Below are 18,077 nucleotides of genomic sequence, written 5' to 3'. Positions count from 1 at the left end.
CCAGCATAAAAATGCCATAAAAAGTCCTGCAGCTCCCACTTCTGAGCTGTGATGTCCTGGTTGTGTTGCTGCCTGGCAGGTCTCTCGAGGTGACACATCGGTGCACTGTGTGCAGTCCAGCCAGGTATCTCAGCCCCTGGCAGGGAAGGGAAAGCACCTTATTTTAAAGTCTCAGGAGGAATCCTGGCAGCTCAGGGGATGCAGAGGAACAGACTCTAAAGCAGAACATTTCCATTTCATCAACATAATGTTGCAGTTCAAATTTGCCTGACCCAAAGCAAAATGTTCAGTTTCAAAACACATTTCCAAAACAGAAACAAAACAGAAGAAAAACAAACAAAAAAGAAAAAGTTTCTGCTTTACTGTGGGATATTTCAGTTTGAAGAAGCTCTCTTTTCCCTGAACAAATCTCAGCCATCATGACCAGAAATTCTTGCCTGCCTCTCTCTGTTGGTTACCTTGTTCTCTGCAAGCATTAACATGATGTAGCAGTTCTTGTGGGATTTCTCGTGCCCGAGCCAGTCTGAACCACCTCCCCAGCAGCTCTCCTGAGTGCTGAGCCCTGCGGACACAACTGACTCTGTCTGCCCTGGTTTGAGCTCCTTGCTAAGCAGCTCAGAGTCTTAGCTCAGAAAGTCCTGAGTCTGATCCTTGCAGACAACCAGCCATCAGCTTTTCTTTCCAATACAGCACACCCTTCTCTGCCGAGGGTTAGAAAGTACTGGATTATCTGCTTACCACGACTGGCAAAAACCCCTCTGTGTCCTGATTCTTGCAGGGTGAAGCTGAGACCGTAGAGAGGTGCTGCGCCTGCTCCCGAACCGGTGACGGGAAGGACTTACAAACCCCAAGTGCCCACACCAGTCCCGGTAAGTAACCGTGTCTCGAGGTACCTTCAGGCGTGGTGGGAGAGATCCCTGCGATCCCCAGCTGCTGCTGTTGGTCTGCGCGAGGTGGGATTTGGGGCAGCCTCACTGGAGATGCTGAATTGTGTGCGTGGGCTTTGTGCTGGGTTCAGGGTGAAGGTTTTCTCTCTTTGAGCCTGTTGAAAGTGGCCTTATCCTGGTCTGGCCTAAGTGTTCCAGGAGCGAAAGGTTCGTGGATGTGCGGAGAGTCTGCCACTCCCTTGTGTGCTATTGGCAGTAGAAACAAAATTGCTTTAATTATACCCTGACGGGCAGATTGTGATTGTTCTGGACATGGCACATTTTGGCATGTTTTCATTTCTGATTTATTGCTTATATTTCTTCTACAAGTTATATTTGCAGTTTGTTGTGAGTGAATACGAGCGTGGCTTCTGGGTAACGCAGAGGTGGGCTCTGCACCTGACTGTTCTGGTGCACCCCCTGCGCAGGAGGGTGCAGCTGGGCAGGGTGCTGCACCCGTGGGACCTCGTGCTCGGGGCGGGCACGTGCCGTGCAGAGCTGGTGTGGTGGTGGTGGAGGTGCCCAGAGTCTGATTGAACCGTGGTACTGCCTCTGCACAGGGAGAGTGGGGCACCTTGAAAAGGGGCTGGGAGAAAGCACGCTCTTGGTATTTCCTTGAACGCCAGCAAATCAGGGCCGTGTTTCTTAGCGCTTTGATCGGGACAGAGGAGTTTCCCCATCCCCAAAAGGTACAGCAGTGTCCTCAGGCTGCAGTTAAGGAAGATAATCAACTCCAGAGTGACAGCAGACATGGCACTATCAGGACATGAGCTTTGACATCCCCCAGACCTGGCTTGGCCAGGTAGGCTGAGCTGAAAGCACCTCTGGGAAGAAGAGGTTTTGTGGAGGGATAGGAGAGGGTTTCGGGATCAGGTCCGGTGATGTAATGACCTAAGTATTGGGAAATGCTGGCCCAGGAATCACTGTGGCTGTTAGAAGCTCACTGTCCTTCCCGAGACACGAAGTCAATGAAGACCTGAGCTGGGAGATCTCTTCCTGGTTTTGTGTGAGTTTTGTTTTGGTAAGACTGGAGTAACGGGACTCGAGGTGAATGAAACCTGGAGTTTGCCTCAGCAGAGGGTGAGTGAGGATTTCAGGGTGTGATCGTGCCATGCGCAATTCGTGACGTGAAGGTGGAGCAGTGTAACGTTTTCAGCAGTGGACGTGGACTTTCCCCTCCCGTTCCCAGACAGATGGATAAAAGCAGGTCCTCCATTTCCAGTTCTGCAGGTTTTCCCATCCTGATGTAACACATTTGTTTTTAAATGGTATTGTGGTTGGGTTTTTCCTTGGGAACTTGCATAGGAGGGAGCAAAAATAAATGCGATCAGGTAAAACTTCTTATTGTGCAGGTAGGAGCTCTGCTGTTCCTTGGTGGACCCCATGAGGTACCATGTGCGGTAAATAAGAATCCCAGAGTTTTACGCTTCTTACCTCATTTGGAAATGGAATCAGGAAATGCCAAGTAGCAGAGAGGTAAAGATTCACCTTAACTTTCTCTCAAACCATAATCAGGCAGTTGAAGCAGAAAGGCAATTCGAGTTTGCTTATGATTTGTCTAAAACCATTTTCTGCTTCTAGTTTAATATACCTTCTTTAGTAGTACTGAGAATATTTTGACACAAAGTAGGACCAAAAAATTCTGACATACAGATATGTTAAACAAATGAGCTGGCTAAAAAACCTTTTCTGCATGAATAAGAGAACTACTGTGCCCTAATTCCGTAGACCAGGATTTAACTCAGCAAATGAAATTACAGGCTTCGGCAGCATTGAAGAAATACCTTATTTTTTTTAATTTTCAAGACATTTTAAAAAGGAACACTGCCAAAAGTTTTTCAAAGTTTTGGTTTGGCTGTTGGCATTTTAAACAGTGCTTTTCAACTGTGGAGGAGTCTTCTTGTACAAGGTATTTACTGTAAGTGGAGGGAAGTGTCTTTTATCCTGTGTGCACAGCCTGCAGGGCTTGAATTGCAGCACCTTCTTCAATCTGTGGGTTCTTCCCTTTCACAGGACTTCTGAATTCTTGAACACTGCTGGTTGATTATTTGCTCTTTCATTTTTCACTTCTCCCTCCAATTATTGGCAGTGCACAGAATAAAGGTTGATTCCAGAGGGAGCTGTGAAACTACCTGTTTCTTGGGGGATGCAGAAAAAGCTGTGAAAATATCTGTTATTCAGGCAATTGGAGAAGAGCATCGAGAGTAACTCTGGAGAGCTAGGAGGGCTGATGAAAGTGCCCATTATTTTGGCAATGCAGGGAAAGTCACAGAAATACCTGTTATTGAGCCCTCCTATACGGGGTTGGAAGTGTCCCATAGTGAGAGGACACAAAGCATCCTTAGGTAGCTCAGCAAAAACTCGATAGTTGAAATTTTCTGTCTACCTTCGAAAAATCGCAGTGTTGGAGCGGGCCATCACAGTGTCTAATCACAAATAAATCCAGACTGTAATCACTTGTTCAGGTCATTTAACAGCTCCGGCAGTTCCTGTCCTTCCAGGATTAGGATGGCACTCGGTAGCCCTTTAAGCTATGATCTGGTAATGACCTTCTTAGCACCCCGTGGGCCAAGGAAGGAAGCGATGTAACAGGTTTCTTAATTTAGAAGGGGCAGTGCGGGTCAGGAGGAGGTCGCAGGTGTCGGTGCCCAGTGCGGGTGCTGGTGGGCGCAGGCTCAGCTAAGGGCTGACACAGCCTGGCAGTGGCACCCAGCTCCCCTCTGTGTCCAGGGTGCCTTTGTCAAGGAAATGATGGGCAGTGGTGTAACTGGGGTGTCTGACCATGGAGTTGTAATTCTTCCCAGAGGCTCCACAGGTGTCCCGAACCCTCGGCACCCAAGCTCAGCCCTGCAGGAGCGGCAGCAGTGTGCACAGCCAGGAGAGAGGGGCAGCCTGGCAGCTGCTGGCTCCGCTCTTTGCAGCGCTCACTTTGCAGCTCTAACATTTCAGCAGGGTGGGCAAGTGGCGGCGAGCGGCTTTGCCCGTTGTGGCGTGTTTTCTCTGGGTTTTTTAATCGTTAATTCCTCTGCAGGCAGTTAGATGGTGTGGGTTCCGATATGTGCATGCGCAAGTTTTTTATTTTTTGCATACTTCTGCAAGCATGCGCTGTGAAGGTTATTGAACGCAATTTCATCAGCAGCACCCCTTCCCAGCGCAGGGGTTACGGTGGAGGAGCAGGTGAAGCTGAAGCACTGGGTAGCTCAGAGCAGGGTGCAGTGCGCTTGGCTTTTGGAGCCCTGTCCCCAGCCCCGTGTGTTTCTGAGCATGGACAGGCTTCGTGAAATGCAAATGTTTGCAAGGATGCAGTAAAATTCAGCCATCCTCAGTGGCTTGTGTGTTCTTGAAAACCTCGAAGGAAGGGAGAAGAAGCCCAGATAATTGAAACTACCCTCAGACAGTTCCCAGCAGATAAAACAAAGTATGTGGTTTGTTCAGTGATAAAAGGTAGAAGAGGCGTCAGACCTGTCACTGCTGCCTGCCGCAGAGCCCAGAGCATGCTCCTAGCAGGGGGAGCCATTGCTGGCAGCTGACGTGGAGGTGCAGAAATTGGGATACAATGCCCATTCGTACCATTGCTTCTGCAGATGGAGTGCTGGACATGCGTGCTGTCACCTGCAGCCTGCTTTGGCCACGGGTACAATGCAAACCGCTGGGTCAGAATAGGGCTGTGTAAAAGGCAGCAAGAAGGAGGTCCCTTCTGGGCAAACTGAGAGGTAAGGCAGGGAGAACCGGTTAAAAATCTGCCTGGAAGGTGAGCCCAGAGTCTGTCACACCCATACTGGCTCTCTGTAGACCCAGTAGGGTCCCCAGGCTGTCCCAGAAAATGAATGGGAACTGTGGGGATAAGCAGGTTCAAGCATGCACACACCCAGCATGCTGCAGCAATGGGAGCACTGAGACCCAAGAGAGGATAGATCTGTCTTGATGATTTCTGCCAAAGTTCTGGGAATCCTGGTGTGTCTGAAGAGGTTTTGCTTTGCTATGGACTTAGCGTGGTGAGGTCCCCTATGAGATAGGGCCAGAATTCTTGTCTCAAGGCAGAGCTGACACGGGGGCTGCGAGCCATGGATGGGGAGAATGGTGGTCTGGGCTGTGGAGGACAAGAACAGAAATTCCCTCCAAAGCTAACACTAACCACTCCTCATCTCCGGTAAATAAATGCAGAGACCCACTTAAAAATAATTTCAAAGTCGGGAAGGATTGCCCACGTGTCTGTGCTGGAAATAATCTAATGGCATGTGCGATATTTGCAAGCGGCTGGCTGGAGGATGTTCCCAGGCAGCTGGTTCATCTGGGACAGGTTTTGTCTTGAGTAGGTTCATGCTCACCTGGTGAGAGCAGGCTGCAGGGCCCAACAAATCCAAGGTGAGAGGAGCACTCTCCTCACACAGAGATCCCAGTCCGTGACCTCTCTCTGCAGGGAAGTAGATGAGTTTGGGTCTGGAAAAGCCATGTTCATGCACTAAACTCAGCACTAAAGCTTGTCGTGAAAGCAGAGCGTGTCGAGGCTTGTTTGGATTGAAGATGATTTGGAGTCATTTAGCAGTTGCAGGCACCAGGAGTGTGGTCTGCAGGCTCAGATCCTGGTGTGAGCCAGCTCTGAAGTTCTCCGTGATGGAGCGGTCCCCTCCCTTTGCCTCCACATGCATTCTGCCTATGCGGAGCTGGGCTTAGCTGGCTTTGAGTGGGAACCCAAGGAGTTCCAATAAAGGATCAGGTTTTACAGTAGGAGCCAAGCCCTGACATGCTGAACTGCCATTCTTCGTGCTGGAGCCTTCAGAGGGGAACGCCAGGCGCTGACCTTCCCTGAGAAGCTGTTTCCTCACTTCTGCCCGTACCAGGCTTGCAGAGCTCTGCTGGGGCTGAGTCGGTGGAAGATGAGATGGTAATTAACCCTTTATAAACAGCCTCATTGCTCTGCCCCCGTGGTTGCTTTTAAATAAGGCAGTCAGTTGCATGAAGGTCTCAATCATGCTGCTGAGACAGCAGGAAAGCTGTGGCGTTTCCACATGCCGAGTGATGATCACATCGGAGGCCATGGCCAGCAGCTCCACCTGGGCCATCCCCCGGCTCTGGGCCACCCGCCGGCTCTGGGCCTTCCAGCTGATGGTGTCCGAGCGGGAAGTTCTGTAGCTCAGTCATCTCTCGGTATGTGAGAAGAGCAGAGCACTTGGTGTTATCAAAGGACCCCAAGGCTGGACAGAAAATCAGAAATGTCTTCACATGATCCAGTATGGTACTGTACCTGGTTTGGCATTTAAAACCTTGGTAAACCAAAAAACCTCAAGCATGTGTATAATTTTAAACCTATGAATTTGGCCAAAACTCTTTTGCTCAAAGAAAGCCATTGGTTAATAGTACCTTCCTGGATCAACGATTAATTTCTAGAGCTGAGCTGGTTTCCTGCGATCAACCAAAATGTTTGATTCTTTTAAGAGCTGAGCAAGTGATTCATAATGAATACTGTATCTGAGAATTAAGTTTTCTGCAAATCTTGATCTTATCAAAATAACATGTCAAATTAAATTATCTGATTTGGGGATTTGGTTTTTTTTTTTTCTTATCTGGATTTGCTTTTTGAAACTATCTGTTTCTCAGAGCTTATCAAGATTTGAAGGTTAATTCAGATTAAGGTAGTGCATGAACAGAAAGTGTAAAATCTTTTCCCAAATAAATGCTGGTGTAAGCACCAGCTGACAGATGATCACACAAGTCATTTCTTCTGCATGGCTGAGGATAATGCCTCAGGTGATAATGTTTGCAGAATGAAACCTTAGAAGTTTCCGAGTTGCTCCAGAGAGAAGGCTGGAGCTGCCCTGGGTGTTGGTGGTCCATCACAGGTGCATCCCCCGGCTGTGTGTATGTGTTCGCTGAGTGGGACCCCAGCTGGAATGAATGTGTGAAGAGCTCAAGGGAGTGCTTACAGGCTTGGAGTGAGGTGGGTTGTATTTACTGACACCTTAAATCCCTCTTAGAGAAACTAGCTGGTGGACGGAAGGATGAGAATGGGTTCGTCTCACCTCTTTCCGAACCACCAGGTCCTACCAGCTTGGCTTGTTTTCCACATCACCTACGAGGTGTTTTCTGCCTCTCCTGCCAAGAACCACGTGCTGTCCACTCAAGCAGTATTGCACATTATGGAGAGAAAGGCCAGAGGACAGGATTTAATACTAGATGGAGACAGGTTTAAGTGCCTGCCTCAGGGTTCAAGTTCTCCACTGTAATTTTCCCCGATTCCCTGGCCAGTGGGCTGGACTTCAGCTGTCGGAGTCAGCGTTGAGGAGCTGGGCCTGAATTTCTCAATTCTCAGCCTCCAAAGGGGAACAGTCTTTCTGCTCCAGTTTGAACTGGTGTTCTGACCATGAAAACGTTGCTCCATGAGGTGCTCAGACACTGGGGACAGGAGACGAGATCCCCAGTGCTGCTCATTCACTCTCCTCGCCTAACCAGATGCAGCTTTCTGGCTGCATCTCTCAGTACCAGAGCTGGAAGGTAAATCAGAAAGCAGAAGTTCAGGGGGTGCCTTAAAATGAAAATACAAAAATAGATCTTTCTTTGCACATCTTTTCTCAGCTTCCCTTTGCAAGGCTGTGTTGGCGCGTGCTTGATGGGATATGATGGCTCTGACCTTGTCAGATGCATCAAATATGACACGTGAGCATGGATTTTTTTCTGTTTTTTTAAGGAGAGAAATAAGGGTTAGCAAGAAATGCAGAAAAGACAAACAGGCAGATGGCCACGTTCCTTCATCAGTAGAAATCCAGGCCTGAGATTTGTTTCCAGCTTGGCTTAAATTGGAGGTTTCAGGAAATGAGCCAAAAAATTGCTTATTTTACTCTCCCCCTTCTGTAGCATTTCATTATTGTATGTGCTTCTTCTGTGAGGCACTGACCTTTGCAAGCAGTGGTGTGACACACAGACATGGTGCTAATGTAAGGGACCTTGTGCTGCCTGGAGACGTTAGGCTGGATTCCTTTCCCTGTGTGCTGTGACATCCAGAGGATGCTGGATGGTACCATGCACCCTGTGTTTATGATGTGAGGTAGGTTTTGTGCAGGGCTTTTTTTGTGTGCTAAAATCCTCTCTTGTTTTCTTCCTGAGAGTGGAGGTTCAACCGAAAAACCCAGGGTCTGTGGATCAGTAAGGGTGACCTTGGGATGTGCTGGGTAACCTTGGAGGACTGATCTGGGTCCCCAGCTTTCCTCTGGTAGGCAAGCTCTTGGTCATGGGCTCTTCTTACCCCCTTCACAGGAGGGACAAGCGGGGACCCTGGCAGCTTGGTCTCTTGCCTGTTCTCTCCTGTATGCGGGGGGAAAGCCCCATAATCAAACCCAGTTTCATTCCTCTGCATCTTTCCCTAAAAGCCTGGTTTTGCCATGCTGTCTGGGAACGAGAATGTGGCACCTGCGCCCTGCTCGCCTCCCGTGGGTTGTTGTGCCCCATCTCGCCTGCTGGCTGCAGTTACAGATTGAACATGTGCCTGGGTTGCAACGAGCACAAAACGGAACCTGGGGTGTCTCTGGGGTTCCCCCAGCAGCGGCGTCATGGCTTGGAGCAGCGGTGTCGGCAAGCTCAGCCTGGAGAGGTGGTGGTGGGTCTGCAGTGCCCACCTCAGTGTGCCTGGCCACGGGGTGGATGTGTGCATTATACCTCAATTTCTTCCAACACGCACAAACCCAGGAAATAGCAAAGCTTCTGAACTGAATCCTCTTGAATAACAGATTTCTGCTTTGAAGGTGCTGTGTGCAGGGCAGTCTCAGGGCGCTCTGAAGCTGGGTGAGCTGAGGGTGTTGTTAACACCATGCCTTTGAACAATGACTCTTTGTAGTTAGGAGGGTTAGTAATTATAGGAATTAGTGTTTTAAAGAGCAAAAGCTTCAAATGTGGTTATATTTGGAAAAATAACTTGGGAAAGGAACGTCAACCTGCTCAGCAGTTCTGCCTGCCCCGTGACTCTGGGGACACGCAGCTTAGTGCAATACAGGTCCAGGGCAAACGTCGGTGACAGAGTCCACGCGCTCAGGTGGAAGGGTCTGTCCCCAGCAGCCTGCCGAGGTAAGCTGCGCAGCCTGACGGTGCTCTGACACCCAGCCTGCTCCACCTGTGCACTCCCTGGTGTTAATTTAAACCACTGGGAAGCTAGTTGCCAACTGCTGGGCTATAAGTGACACCCCCGTCACCTCGCAGTGACCCAGAGGCTCTCGGTCACTTGCTTGTTGTGCCTTCATATGGAAGAACAAGGCAGCTTTTGGTTTTGCTGTGTGCCAAAATTCCCACTGAATCTCACTAGCAAAACTAGCAGAGGTGTGGGAAATGACTCCAGGATCTGTGGAGACAGAGTTCATTAATCATAAGACGTGCTCACAAAATAAGGACCGGCAGCGTGACGGTGAGACGCGGAGTGGGGTGGTGGGAGCGGCACGCTCAGCTGTGGTTCCAGCGCAGGCAGCCTGTGGCCGGAGCCCTGCGGTGCCCAGCTCCACACTGCGCTGAACCCAGACTGAGGTTTGGTTGGACAGAGTCCTAATACCCCCTGTGTCTTTGCTCTGGTATGTTAAGGAGTGGAAATACACACTTTTCCTCCTCTATTTATGCTACAGCTTCCCTGAGACCTTACCTGCTTCCTATTATGTGTAGGGTACAATGAACTATCACTTTGCTCTCTGTAGTCCAGTGCAAAGAGAAGCCAGAGAGGTTTGTTAAGGCAGGGAGAGAGGTTAGGGAGCCCATTTTGCCTTCTCTGATGTTGTTAATTATCCATTACTTCTTCTCCAACCTGCCTTGCAAGCATTCACTGGAGTGCTTGGTCGGTGGCCACTGAGACCCGTGAAAGTGCTTGTGCCATCGTGATGCTCTGAACCTGTTCCTTGTCCAAATTTGGCTGCATTGTCAGTGTACTGATCTTGTTTGTACCCCTCCTGGAATATCTAAAAAGTCTGCTTTGCTTTTTTTTTTTTTTTCTTTTTTTCATTTGCTTGTCATAGCTTTGAATGCCTTTATTATTTCTTCTTCCCTCCTCTGGCATAGATCCCTTCTGCTTATAATCTTCTTAGCCGTCTCTGAGCACCGAGGCAGCCTGTTCATTTCAAAGAATGCTGCTTTAAAGGCAGGTGTGATCCAGACTTGTCCAATTCTTTATTTTCCCCTGTGATTTGAAGGGCTTGAAAATATTCATGTAATCATTTCCCCCACACATGCCCCCAAATACTCTTTGGCTCTTCTTCTTGCATCCCTACTCCTCATGAGACATCCTCCAAAGGCAAAGTCCCACATGCGCTACAGTGCAATTAACGGTCCTGTAATGAAATACTGACACAGGGAGCTTGGCAGTGATGGGCACCAGCAGCTCACAAAGCTCATTGCTCATGCTGATGTGATAACTGGAGGAGGCTCCTGTGCTCTTGGGCAGCCTGTGAGTGCACCAGTGTCCTGGGCTAAAGAGACAGACGCGTGAGGCCAGAGGCGGGACTGCCTGTCTGGGCTGAACAGTGGGTCCCATCCCACCGCTGCAGAGCTGACAGCAGGACCTGAATTACAAACAGAAAATCTGTCAGTGCAAAACCAGCGGTGTTGGGACGCTCCATCCTGCTCTGCGCAGAGCTGATGAGCTGCTGCTTACCCTCTCTGGCACACAACAGTAAATCTTTTGAAAATTGCCATGCCCCCAGCCCATGACTAACTGCTGCCTTCCCGGTGACACACCTGAGGCTGGGAAGCAGGCGATGGACTGCAGGGTTTTGGGCTGACCCCACACAGCTCTCAGCAGCACCGTGCCCAGCACAGCAGCCCTGGGGCCCTGACCGCACAGAGATCTGGTGCCTTAAGACAGGGCTCAGCGCAGCCAGGCTGCTGAGCAGGGAGCCACTGGGGAGCTGCCTCGCTCCTGACTCACAAAGGTGGGCAGATACAGGACTTCAGGGGAGCCCGCGTTCCCGGTGCTCAGGTGAGATGTGCGACTGCCAGGCTGCTGAGTCGTACTCTCTCCATCCACCCCCTTCTCCATCTCCAGTTCCCCCAGTGCATGTCATTAATTTGTTCAAAGTGGAACAGCTTCAGCCTACACGGGTGAAGGGGGCTTCTCCCAGGATAACCCTTGAGGGAAGAGGGTGTTCCCCTGTGCAGTCTCAGACCTGACAAATTCAAGTCCCTGATGGCAAACAGACCCCACAGGGGCCTGGATGTAAGTCTGCGCTTGGCACAGAACTCCCCTGAGTCCTCTGCCCATCACCCAAAGGCTGCCAGTCCCATGAGCCTGAAGAAGGCACAGGGTGCATCCACGTCAGGTCATGGGCTAGACTGAACTGCAGTGTCCAAAATGTTGGTGAATTTTGCACGGGGGCTGCAGGGAGCCCGTGGTTTCATTTTGGAGCGCCAGAGGGGAGTCCCAGTTGCAGCCAGCTCGAGCCTGACCTGCTCACCCCTTTCCTCGTGTCTCAGCAGACATGCATTTTAGATACCCAGCTAAGGTACGCCACCTTGCAATGCCTCATCCTGCAGGCAGCACCCGTGCCCTCTCCGTCAGGGGCAGAGGGGTCAGTGGAAGGAGACCTTTTGCAGGCAGATGGGGGGCGTCAATACCCCCACCGCATTTTGGCTGCAAAAGCCAAGGAATGGAGCGTGGTATACCAGTGCCTCCACACTAGCAACACTGCCTCCTGCGAGATGCTTCCGTTCTTCTTCAGTGGTCTCCTGCTTCTCATAGTCTTGAAAATGCATCTACATTGTTTATCTGACCCTCACACACAATCACAGCCTTTACAGCCTCTGCCTTGGCTCCTATTACACTTTCCAAAACCTTTTCATTGCCTCGGTCCTCTAATCTTTCCGCCAGCAACCATGTTTTATGCCTTGGTTATGCCTCCCTTCCTTTTAATTAATTTTTCACACTACCTTGCTTGTCCCTGATGCCCTCTTTTATTTAATTTATTGCTCACTAGCCATCATAACACCTGGGCAAGCCTTTAATTTATCTCTTCCTGCGTCCCGTCACCCCCTCTGTCCTTTCTCTTTATTGATTTCTCCAGTTTGATTTCACCCTGTGCTTGCCACAGCATGGTCTCCTCCCCTCCCTTCCCCGTCAAAATTGCTCGGGTGAATTTCTCCCCCCGTTAGTCACCTTGCTGCCTTGTAACTCCTGGCCCAACAGGGCTGAGGCTGCTGTTGGTTGGGTCCCCACCTTGCTGGTGCTTGCCTTCACCCCAGTCTACAAGTGTCTCAAAACTCAATCTTGGTAATTCCCACCAGGCTGCTGTGCTGACGGAACAGCCCTTTCCAGTGACCCGCCTCCCCGTCCAAGGGGTTCGATGGCTGCGACCTGGTGTAGCTTCTCTGCCGAGTTGCCTGCGGACAGGCAGTCGCTCCCAGGGGCAGGGGTGGACTCACTACTGGGTCGGGCTGCACCGGGTTTCAGCACTGATCAAGGGGAGAAGTTTGTGCAAGAATGTAGGCAAGCTTACAAACTGGGGAAGAGCACCGCCATTTACTGTTAGACCTAGAAAAAGGAGCTTTTGCTTTATTTTTTGTGAAGTTTCCATCAAGACAGTAACTGACAGACAAGGATGCATAACTGTTTGGATAAATTTTCTTCTGTTGTGAATTGTTGCTTTTTTCTGAAATACCCCAGCCCCCTCCCCATGGTGATGGATTCAGTACGTGTCTTCCCTTGTGAATGACATCTCTTCTCGTCTCCATAGGCTTTCTGCAAATAAGGAGCTATAAATAAACAACATCATCTGTATTTGCAGGGGGTCAAAAGTTGCACTGGAGCTTTTCCTTTGTACATTATAAACAAAAATGGTGATTAAGGGATACTGTAGCTGTGCAGAAATCAGGAATGCACACAGACGCGGCTTGTGGCACATGAAACCTATAGGATTATAAAAGCATGTGATACTGTTTTGTAGTTTGAGAAAATCATATATGTGCATGGAGAGTTTATGATAGGGAACAGCCGAGCCTTTCAGTGAGCTTTTTCTTTCTCATAGCCAAAACAGAGTATAAATGATGGCATTTGTGGTCCTGGAGGTTCGAGGCTTGATGGACTGGTGAAAGCGATGCAGCGAGTGGAGCTGAAAGCCTCTGCTGGTAGCTGGCCCGGGGGGCTAGGGGAAGCTGCACTTGCCTTTACTGGCTGTGGAGAGCCCGCTGACGCCTGTCTGCGGGGAGATGGGGGGCAAAAGCTTGTTGTCGTAGGGCTTTGGTGCTGGGAGCTAAGGTGAAAGCCTGGGTAATGCCTCCTATGTACCGTGTGTGATGATACAGAGAGGAATTAAGGATTGCACATAACATAGCAGCATTAATTGGAACTGCTGGAAAGTCTGATGAGCAATGTAAAATTTGGGTTCTTCTCTGATGTTTGGCTTTAGGACTCTGGAATGAGGGAATTCCTGCAGGCATCCTCACCCTGCAGGTGCAGCTTGTGGGCACCCCTGGCACGGGAGGGTGGTTTCGTGGCTCACCACCCAGCCCGTGCACCTTACTGGGGCCACTGGGGCAGCACGCAGGGCTTGTAAACACTAGTGTGGCAGTTCCTGTTGCCTTTAGAAGGATTTCCTGACCAATGGGTTATGAAAAGTGCCTAATTTTGCGTAAAAATATTCTGATTTAAAAATTAACCTACAGCTGTTCCACTGGGGTTTTGCAAACCAGCCTCAGACAATGTTGCTGGCTACTTTGCGATGACCTGCTTGACTTTTTGGGAGTGTTACTCGTTTTGCGCTACAGTCACAGATGCATACGAGACGCTTGTGGCTGTGGATAAGTCATTGGTAAATGCTTTAATCAGAGAGGGGGGCTTGTGTTGTGTCAGGCTCTGTGTCTGGCAAGTGGGGTTTTATTCAGATGAGCCTTAGTTCAAAAGCTGAAGGTCAGAGCCATGCCTGGCTGTTCAAAACGTCCTGGATTAATTTGTGGCACAAGCCCAAATATTGCGACCATCTGCCAAGCTGTAGTGGACCTCAGAAGTAAAACCATGCGGCTTTGTCTTTGTTTCTTTGCGTAAGTAATTGAAAGCAAGCTGAGCCCTGTTTGCCTCAGAGCAAGTTCTGGTGAAGGTGCTGTGAGTTGGGTCAGGACATGGACCTGGCCAGATGAGTATGTCGGAATTGTCCTGCTCGGAGCCAGCTGCAAAGTCACTGATGCTTGGTTAAGAGTCTGTCTGTGACTTCATAGGGCTGTTTTTCTAAGAGAAATGACCCCAGAAAATGGTTTCCTGAGCTTTTCTTTACAGCGGTGGCATTTCTTCCTCATAAGCATTTTTCCACAGAGCTGTCTCCTTGGTAAACTGTAATCCGTAGATCAGAAACTCCGTCACAGAGCCGCATGTGGCACAAAAATCCTTCACCATCTCTTATCAGCATCTAACTCAATTGCAAGAGAAAACAAAGCCACAGGAGGGGCTTTGCCAGCCGCTCGCTGCTCTCCTGTTTGCCCTTTTTCTGTCCTTTCAGTCCTGCCTTTAAAAGTCCTAATAGTGGCATCCAGAGAGGTGTCACACGCTTTGCAGGCAGGGACCTGGCTGACGTCAGCTCTGTGTGCAGCCTGGTAAAGCGTCTCCAAAACCTGCTTGGGAGCACAGCAGACCGGGCACCACACCTCAAGTGTAAGATCTGGCGGCCAGTGTCATGGTGTCTGTGCTGGAAATCTTTCATGAAGGCAGGACAGGGAGTAGAGCTGGAGCTCCTGCCTCTGGCCCTTCCCGTGGCCGCCCCCGCGGAGCTGCAGGGGAGCAGGGAGCGCCCTGATGGCTAATCCCAACACTGTGCCATGTTGAAAGCCCCTGCGGGACTGATGCTGCAGCAGCATGGACAGCAGCAGGGCTGAAGAAGTGCATGAGGTTCATCACCGGGACCTGGTGCTGCCTCACGCTGCAGAAGTAGGATCCTTCCTACTGCACCACAAACCAGCTTTGATCTGGTCGGTGAGACCTCGCGTGTGCCTGCCTTCCTCTGTTCCTCAGTCCTACGGTCTGCCTAACCTAATGCACTGACACAAGTATTTCTGTAGTGCCTGCAATAGCGTGTCAGTCCCTAGGGCATGTTTTGGGCTTCTTTACCTTCACCTTTTGTAGCATCTGTGTCCACTGCAGCAGTGCCAGAGCTGCTTTACTGGTGCTGTGAAACTCATTCTTGGGCCACAGCATCGCCAAACTGGAAGAACGTGTGCCTGTATTCAGCTGACTTGTATTTTCTTCTTAAGCCTTGGTATTAATATCAAACTTGCAAAACTGTTTCTCTATTAGTTTTTTTTAGAGACGCTGCTCTTTGTGTGATGAGACAGCTGATGGAAGTCTTAATGCTGCAGGTGGTGTGCTGCCAATCCATCTAAAGCTGAACTGTATTAGCACTCTGATATCAGAAATATCCCTCCTGGATATCAAAAATATCCCTCCAGTGGAGAGCTTTGGAAAGTAGAGTACATCACCTTTATGTCTGGGCATGTGTATGCACGCTGCTTTTCTGGCTTCATGTTTGAATTTGCAAAGAATCCATCACATCAATGATGCCTCCTATGAATCTGGATATTAGTGTGAAGAAAAAAAAAATAATAAAAAGAGTAACATCCCATTTCTGAAACTGCCAGGCTGCAGGACAGCTGCCGAGGCACGAGGAGGGGCTGCGGCCAAGGTGGCCATTCGCAGCTGTCCCTGTTGGGCTGTGTCTGCAGAACTGGGGGCTCTCAGTAACTGACAGCCCCACCTGAGATGATGTTCACTTGTTTTTCCTCTACTGTCCTCCATATTCTTCTTCCATACTCACCTTCTCCCTTCTCTGGTGCGAGATGAGACCATGGGCAAATGTGGCCATAGGCACTCTGGGGTCCTGAGCCTCCCCGGAGGCTGAGGACCCTCCTGGCTCGGGGGTCTTGTACCCAGACCCTCTTCCAGGGCAGACAGTGGAAGGGATGCATGGATGTCTGCAGTGGGATTTGGGCTGGTAGCTAGACTGCCATTGTTTTAGTACCAAAAACCTGCTTTCTGTTGGGCCATTTCTATTTTTCGGTTCTAAAAATAACCCAGAACAGTAGGCAGGAAACAAAATGTATAATTTATACAATGAAACTGTTGTGGTTATTGTGGACGATAACATTTTTAGAAAAGTCTTTTTTTCTCATAAAAATTCTCCATAGCGAACAGGCTGGTTTTTCCTCACCTTGTTCCAATCAGCAAACACAGCTTAGTTCAGCGTAAATCCTGCTCATCCCTCCATGATTCATCATTCCCTCACCCTGTACCAGATCCATCACTTGTCTCAGTGTTTAAAGACAGGAGCACGGCTGGGATGAAGGGCTGGGGAGGCAGAGATGCGTTGCTCTAAGAACTCCAGCATTGTGTGGTATGAACGGTTAGGGCAAAGCGTGCAAGTGAGTAAATATGCAATATGTTACGTGAAGTAACTTGGTGATTCTCAATTAATACTCTAATTGCCTTTTCTTTTAATTATTGACTCCAGAATTACTGAGCTGAGTTGCAAATGCTATGGAATATAAAAGTGCAGGACTCTTTATTGACATTTTGGAATTAAAATTGTTTGTTGTGAAAAAATGAGAAACCGTCTGTTTAATTGGTTGTAGGTTGCAATTTGTGTGCACTTAGGTAAGAAAAATACAGCTATCTAGGGGATCATTAAAGATCACTTTCCTTTGAGTCAGCAAAGTTCAGAGCCGGGAAGGAAACAGATCTATATTCTATAAAACTTCAAACTAACAAGTAGCTCTGTCCGAGAGCTTGCTCTTGGCAGAGTGAGAGATGTGCTGACTCGGGTGGGCAGAGAGAGGGAGAGGGAACGTTTGGGGTTTCAAACTCAAAAAGAAAAAGCAGAGTATCCCCTAGCTAGGGTGGCCTCACCTTGCTTTACATTACCTTCTGGAACGTGGGGTGAGCCCCCTGGGATCAGAAGTTGTTTCTGGCTGCAAAGAGGAATTTGGGGCGCATCTCTCCTAAAAAATGGATGTCAGAGGCTGACAGGCTTATCCAGCGTGCCTCCTTGGTCTGATGGCAGAAGCAGTCATTCCTCCCACCTTGCATGGATTTCCCAAGGAAAGGAAAATCTGAACCGTCTTTGCCTAAAGCAGCTCGTGTTCCTGTGGAGGGAAGCGAGAGCCAGCCCAGGGAGCAAAGCCGTGCCGCGCTGACGGCGGAGGCAGGTGGGGGCTGCGGAGCAGAGCTGCCCTGGGCCAGGTCCCCAGCCCCGGGGACAAAGCGGTGTGTGTCCCAGCACAGAGCGGGGGCTCTGCTCTCCGAAATAGCTTCCCCCAGGAGTGTAACGTGATGCGGGCGTCTTCTGACAAAGCCCTTGGAAAAACACCACTGAAAGCTTGCTAGTGCGGAAAGATTCGTTAACACCGTTAATTAGAGTTGAAGCTTGTACTCCAGGTGGCAGAAGCCTCTGGAGATTAAAGATCAACGTTCAGACTAGGAAGGGGCCCTGCTCTTACTCATTTGATGAATCACAATATTTGGCACAGGATTTATTTGTGGAGAAGGAAATCAGGGCTGCCTGGTGTCATCGTTTTCTGTTAGGAGGAGGAGGGGGGTGCTGAGGGGACGGGTGTAAGAGCGGGGCAGTAAGTCAGGGGGGATGTGGGGAAGCGAGCAGGGGGAGCTGAGGAGAAGGCATATGTGAATAGAAACTTGGGTCTCGCGACTGCTTTCCCCCCGACAGCGCGTGTCCTCCTGGGGTCTCTGTGCTGTGCCTGCACGTGCCGGGCGGGTACGGCCAGGGCGCTGCCACGCTGCAGCTCACCGCGGTGCGGGTGCTCTCTCCTCAAACCATACCTGTGGTCTGCTGAATGCGGCAGGAGGTCGGGAGGCCGCCATCTCATCACCAAGCCATCTCCTGTCTTGGTGAAAATTAAGGTGATGCTGAGGCAAGAGACCCTCACCTTCAGCTGCTGTCAGGTGCTGTCGGTCTCACAGCGCAGGCAAGACAGACCCCCCCTGCCTAAACCCCTGCGGCTCCCCGGGGGTCTGGAGGGGTGCCCCCTGCCCTCCGAGGCTGCGGCGGTTTTAAGGGCTTGTGATTGCAGAACGAGTGGTGGTGGTGGAGCCAGGCAGGGAAGGTCAAAGCTCCAGCCCTCCATACGGTACTGCGCCGTGGCCAGCGCTGGCAGAGGCCACCAGGCACTCCCCAGAGAGGTGGCACCTGTGATGGA

The 18,077-nt window shown here is 50.1% G+C and overlaps 1 protein-coding gene across 3 annotated transcripts in view; it reads left to right on the top strand.

The window, feature by feature from the left end:
* RALY (RALY heterogeneous nuclear ribonucleoprotein) overlaps positions 1–18,077 on the top strand; it is a 124,451-nt gene that overhangs the window by 44,473 nt on the left and 61,901 nt on the right. For all 3 annotated transcript variants that reach the window (XM_056354811.1, XM_056354810.1, XM_056354812.1), the window contains exon 2: positions 779–869. The gene's annotated coding sequence lies outside the window, so the exon portion shown is untranslated. The remainder of the gene's footprint in view (positions 1–778; positions 870–18,077) is intronic.

Source organism: Falco biarmicus, chromosome 10 (assembly GCF_023638135.1).
Source record: "Falco biarmicus isolate bFalBia1 chromosome 10, bFalBia1.pri, whole genome shotgun sequence".
NCBI classification, from domain to species: Eukaryota; Metazoa; Chordata; class Aves; order Falconiformes; family Falconidae; genus Falco; species Falco biarmicus.
Note: the sequence above shows the minus strand (reverse complement) of the source record. Positions and strands in the feature narration are given on the sequence as shown.